The 6,462-nt window shown below is 46.1% G+C and overlaps 1 long non-coding RNA gene across 1 annotated transcript; it reads left to right on the forward strand.

Annotated features, from left to right (window-relative positions):
• The first annotated feature begins 530 nt into the window (after window positions 1–530).
• Window positions 531–1,987, forward strand: LOC106723649. Its single transcript, XR_001359354.1, has 3 exons — window positions 531–814; window positions 1,097–1,177; window positions 1,371–1,987. It is a non-coding gene; the product is annotated as an uncharacterized LOC106723649 (long non-coding RNA).
• Window positions 1,988–6,462: the final 4,475 nt, after the last annotated feature.

The raw sequence follows: 6,462 nt of genomic DNA on the forward strand, positions 1-6,462 counted from the left end.
TTGCTGGTACCCAAAACTCCAGTGCCCCCAGCTTGCTTGAGCCCTGGGAGAGACCAGCAAGCCAGTGCCCCTAGATGAGGACTTAAAATGAGGCTCACAGCCACCTGGTACCGGTACCCGGTTCCCAGCCAAGGAACCCCCAGACTCTTTCTTCCCTTGCCTCCTGTCTCCTCTGCTTCTGCCCTGACAGTGCACCTGCCTCAGCAGGCTTGGATTTCGTGGGCGCATGGCACTGAGGGGGAACTGGAGCTGCTGTGGCTCGCAGACCCAGAGTTCTGCCTCCTGCCACCCCCCTGCCAGTTCCCCAGCCAAAGCGCCCCTCCACGCTGTGGCTGTGCGCTGGGGAGGAGGAGGGATGCTGGTTATCGGCTCCGTCCCAGGGCGAGGTCCCCTGGTGGCCGTTCATTGTTAAGACAATGGGACTGAAAACCTTTTCACCTGATACTTGCTCTAATCACTGAGCCACGCCGTCCAGGGCTGTGTGATCTATTTGATCAGTTACTAGTCTTTTTATGTTTATGCAAATAATAAGACCAAACTAAAACTGGACTTATTGGAGGCTTTCTAAAAATGAGAGTAATCTCGGGGAGCAAAATTATATGCTAATAAAAACCACAAAACCCAATTGTGGATATTGGTCTCCACTACAATGAACTGTCTTCAAAGTTTTGTTTTTAAGGCTATGTCTGCACGCCACACAGAACTCAGACCTGATGACATCACCAGAGATGTTCCAACTACAGATAATCCATCAGGTTGTCATTGCTTGATGCCATTCCAACGAGAGCCTTACATCTGGAAGTCTTCTCAAATGGTTTATAACTTGCTATGTGTTTTGTTTTCATAAAACGTGTGCCTATGTCCTTATTTACCTGATTGCTTAGTCACACAATATAAGCCTCACTTTAGAAGCCAGCTGCATCACTGTGTCCTAAAGTGAAACTCAACAATTTGGAATTATAATTGAGCCAATAAAATATGGACAGTCTATTGGCTTCGCTTGAAACTGCTTTCCCTTTTCTGTCTAAATGGTTCAGACAGAAAAGGCTCACAGTTTCTCATGGGGGAAATCTTAGAATATTTCTCTTAACTTTAGTACGATGGACAGAAGGGCTTCAGACAGGTGTGACACACCGGCCTCCAGGGGAGCGGCTCCTCCAAAATCACCCGGAACACTGTAAGTTAGTATTTCCCTTTATCACATGGGTTTACATCTCACCACACACCGGCCTCCAGGGAAGCGGCTCCTCCAAAATCACCCGGAACACTGTTAGTATTTCCCTTTATCACATGGGTTTACATCTCACCAGATCTTTAGTTGCCATAAGCCTGCTCACTTTTGAATTATGCCTTTTAATCTTCTTTTCAAGTTTATTACTTCTAGAGTACAACAAGAATGCCAGCTTGTCTAACGCGTCATCCTCTGGACATTGCTTATGTCACCTGCCGGGGACACCAGGCTGACCCGGACTTTGCGGAATCCCTCTTCCCTGCATGAAGACCCCCCTTCCCGTTTGCTCCTCCTTCCTCAGTCAGACAGGAAGAACCTCTGAGCCTTGGGATAGGCAGGACTATGCCCCTTGACAGCAGAAAGCAATTACAAGAAGATGGAGATATTCACCCATTTATCTCCTTGTAAGATTACAAGGCTTAAGTTCTTGAAGGGAGAGAGTAATACCACTGTGGTCAGCTAGTTATTAGTAATAGGACAGAAGCAAAGGGGAGGTCAGACATTATAGGCTTGTCATTTGCGCAGTTTCACCAGGAAGCTGCAACTTTGCACTCCCCAGGGAGCCACTGGCCTATTCCCTGCATAACACTGGGGAAAGGGATCCAACGAAGGGAAGACAGATGCATGTCCAGTAAAGTTGGGGTGACCTAGGAAAGATACTTGTGTGTCAGTCACTCCGGGGGACAGATCATTGGCCAAAATGAGCGTGGCCACTGCAAGCATGCAAATATTTGGGAATACACAATCTTCTAAACAAAAGAGTTCTCTCTCTTGTTGCTCTTGTGCTCTTGGCTTCCTTGCATTTCCCCTGCTTCCTCCATAGCCATGTGGCCGTGTGGACCCCACATGCCATGGACTGATGGACTACAGCGGGGAACACAGATTATGCGAGCCCGATGCTGGATTGGATTCTGCTCTAACATGGAAAGGAAACTCTGGACATAGACTGATTCTAGTCCTACTGAAACCCTAGCTACACTTCCATGACTGGGCAAAGGGAAATGGAACTTTGGAAACTCAGGGGCGTAATGCCATGGAAAGACAGCTTTCTACAATATCACATCCGCCTGTGTGAGTCTCTTTTTCTTGGGAGATCACAAGAAATCCACCCCCACTAGCAACTGGGGGAGAGGAGGACCTCTCTTGTCTGTTATCATACCCATATCTATATACAGTATTCATTTAATAATTCTGATACCCGGCAGAATTTCCCCTTCCCCTCTGCTTTCTGGATCCCACTCCTTCACTCCCATATCTTTCCCTTTCACGCCAAGTAGAAATCCCCAGTGTGTTTCCTTCATTCACTCCTCATTACTCTGTAACTGCCCATTCATGCCGCTGCTTCCTTTTCCATTAAGGTTTCCGGCTGTCAATTTTTCCTTCAGAGTACAAAGCCACCAATTGAAAGCAAAAGTTGAGTGAAAGTTCTAGGCTTTAGGGAAACTCTCATATGAAAGGATTTTTCCCTCCCTGAGAAAGTTTTTGGAAAGGGAATGTCCCTGTTGCAATGATGTAACAGTAGCTGTAGCAAAAAGGAAATAGAAAGTAGGATCCATTTTACTCTGTGGACTGTTAAAAAAATTTGTATGAGAAGGGTGCCACCTACTGGCCAAGATGGACAAAGACTGAAACAAAGTCTAGGGATCTGGCTTATATATGCAGATTTATCTCTAGGGTTTCAAAAAACACCTCTTGTTTGGAAAGAGCAGATCTTCATACCGAAAGAAGCCTGCGTTCTAATATTTTATATATTTTTAAAATATATACTTTATTATATATATTTTTATTTATTTGTTTATTTATTTTTTGAGAGAGAGAGAGAGGAAGGGAGAGGGATAGAGAGGTAGAAACATTGATGAGAGAGAAACATCAATTGGCTGCCTCCTGCATGTGCCCCACTGGGGATTGAGCCTGCAACCAGGGCATGTACCCTGCCTGGGAATCAAACTGGTGATCTCTTGGTTCATGTGTCAACGCTCAACCACTGAGCCACACCAGCCTGAAGAAATATATACTTTATTTTTTAGATCAGTTTTAGGTTCACAGAAAAACTGAGAAGGTGTAGAGATTTCCTACATACTCCCTGCCCCAACATATGCATAGCATACTCAAAATTGTACCTATATTTTTTGTCACATTAGCAAAAAATATACTTTTTTTGGTGTAGAAATAGAAGCCCAGAGAGAGGTAGGTAGGTGTGGGAGGCCTGCAGATGCGGGTTGGCCAGGCAGTTAACCACAGCCTTCACCTCAGTGGAATAACTCTGACGAATTTGGAAGCTGAGTAGAATGTTCTATTGGGAATGAACTCTTTCAAGATTAGATTCTGAATGCCTAGGGCAGGGGTCCTCAAACTACGGCCCGCGGGCCACATGCAAATACAAATATTGTATTTGTTCCCGTTTTGTTTTTTTACTTCAAAATAAGATATGTGCAGTGTGCATAGGAATTTGTTCGTAGTTTTTTTTAAAAACTATAGTCCAGCCCTCCAACGGTCTGAGGGACAGTGAACTGGCCCCCTGTTTAAAAAGTTTGAGGACCCCTGGCCTAGGGATTAGGATTCAAGGTCAAAATTTCAACGCAATAATAGTAAGGTTCACAAATGTATAGCACGGTGTCATATTAAAGTTCTTTCACACACATTCTCCCAAGCGATCATCACAATGACCCTGTGAGGTGTGCAGGCCGGTACTCTACCAAATGAGGAAGCTGAAGCTTACACAAGTTAACAACTTGGGGTATATTCAAAGGCAAGGCCCAGAAAGGGGTGCCTCCAAAACCAATAGTCCTTCCACTACATTTCACACCACCTCCTACTGGCCAAGACCTGTGGCTGGAATCAATCACTGCTCAACTCCCTTGGGTGGCCAGAAGAGGGATCAGGAGGAGTCCTAGATCCGCTATCCCTCCTCAGAAGCTCCCCTCCGAAGTCATTATTTCCTGAGAAGGCCTGGTTCTAGGAACTGATCGCCTCTGTGACTATGGACCTGAGACCCCATGAAGGTCTGTTCAGGTTAATCCAGGAAAGCCTGGCATTCAGCCGCAGAACTTGACCCTTTAAGGCTCCAGCTTTCTCTTCCTGCCTCTGTGTTGATGCTGAAAGACAAGAAAAATGACACGGTAAGGATTTCACCTCCCTCTTTCTAAAAGCAGCAGACATTTATTATTAGTGAATAACCTGAGCTTCTACATTGATTTGAGATCTGCATTCTTTCTAAGTTCTTCATTTTTAAAGAGGATAAAATGTTTTCGACGGACCCTTCTCTGAAAAACTGGTTTTTCCACTCATGGCTTTCTGCACAAGGTCCTTTCAAAATATTTCATGGATTAGTTCTCTGCTGAAGAAAGGCCCAGAATCTCAGATCTGCAGGGTCCTGTGTGTTCCCTTTGATAGGACTTCACCCTGAGGACATTTCGAGTATATCTGTTTGGAGACTTTCAGCGGCTCAGTGTTGTTCTCCATGTTGGCGCTGCCTGGCCAGAGATGCCTGAGCTGAGAAGTAGATATTATTTTCAGTATTATTAGTACTAGATAGATTATATGATTTTCCCAAGAAGAGTGTAATAAAATTAAAAAGAAATGTGTAATAACTACTAGGAAATCATGTTAGATCTGAAATACTATCAAGAATATAAGAAAAATACTTTATCTCATTTTTTGCTTATGCACGATTTGTAGCATCATGATCACATGACAATGAGCACTATGTGTGTGGGCTGAAGTGATATGGACATATTGGCACGGCCGGAAGTGGCAGCCAGAGTGCTCACAGTTGGGGTAGGGAGCAAGCACCAAGCACCAAAGTTTTTAGAGTCAGAGGAAAATTCTCGGTGGAGGAAGATTCAGTGGGGTGAGTAGCTTGTGATGAGGCTAGAAGTGTAATTTTTCCCAGCCATGCTCAAAACCTTCCTGTAATAATCAGAGGATCGTTCTAAGTAAATGGAGCATAAAAGCTGAATTTCACCTCCATCCCTCGGAGCTAAGTTTCTGAGTCCCCTTTCAAGTTGGACCTGGGATTATGCTCCAGGACCAAGAAGGCCGGGCGATGTCTTTGGTTAAGGATTCCATCACTCACTAGCCAGAGCAAGACTCCAAAGCTGAGGGCCTGGAGCACAGAGAAGGAATGTTGCCTGAAATCTTTATTCTTTCATTGTTTTAGTTTGACTCAGTTCATCATTGGATATTGAGTCACTAAAAAAAGACCTACAGTAGCAGATGGAGAGCATGGCATGACAATAAATACAAACTGCTTAAACTTCCCTAATAAAAGATTTGGTTTTAAACACATTTTCATATATATCAATATTGATATTAATATTGCCATCTCTAATTACTTTTCTCCATTGTATTTTCTTTTTCTTTCTTTCTTTCTTTTTTCTGCAAAAAGCTTTATTGTTTCATTTGGTCCCATGCACGGGAGAGGGCTTCAGGGTGGTTAAAAGAATGGCTAGCAGTTTCGGGGACAGGCTCAGGGAAAAGTCAGACACCAGGGGGATGCAGAGGGGCCCCTCAAAGGCCTCTGAGCTCCTCAGGCTCCTACCTGTGCTTGGGGGTGAGCCTTTCCAAGAGATACTCGCCCAGCCCAGCCTGGGGGCCGCAGCCTGAAGAGGTGAGTCAGGTGTAGCCCATCTTCCTGATGAGTTTCACCTCCTCCCCCAGGAAGTGGTTCTGCAGGAAGTCATGGAGCTGAGGTCTGCGCGGGGAGAACCAGGGCCTGCAGCTCCCAAGGGGCCTGGGTCAGGCTCCTCTCCGAGGCCAGGGCGGCTTCCATGGTCCTGAGTTTTGCCCCCTCATCTGGGGGGGCTTCAGCGCGTCCTGGAGAGAATGCGGCCACCGGGCTGGTTTAGCAACTTTAAGAAGCTCAGCGCCCTGGGCTTCTTCTCCGCCAACTCGCAGGTGAAGCGGCCCACGCCCTGGAGAGCCACATCGTTAAGGTCGAAACAGAAGCCCAGAGAGAGGTAGGTGTGGGGGCCTGTAGATGCGGGTTGGCCAGGTGGTTGGCTACAGCCTCCACGTTGGTGGAATAATTCTGACGAATTTGGGAGCTCAGGGCTGTTCGGCATTAAGGAGTGAAGGTAGGAAAAAACCCGGTGTGTTGGCTGGTCTGGAAGGTGGTTCTGACGGTGGTGACTGGGCAGAGTGGCCTGAGGCTGGAAGAAGGGGTGTCCCTGGGTCTGTTCCGTCCAAACACTGTTGAAGCAAGAGACAGATCCTGGCCCCGAGGACACTCT

The sequence above is a fragment of the Myotis brandtii genome, unplaced genomic scaffold (assembly GCF_000412655.1).
Source record: "Myotis brandtii unplaced genomic scaffold, ASM41265v1 scaffold618, whole genome shotgun sequence".
NCBI lineage: Eukaryota > Metazoa > Chordata > Mammalia > Chiroptera > Vespertilionidae > Myotis > Myotis brandtii.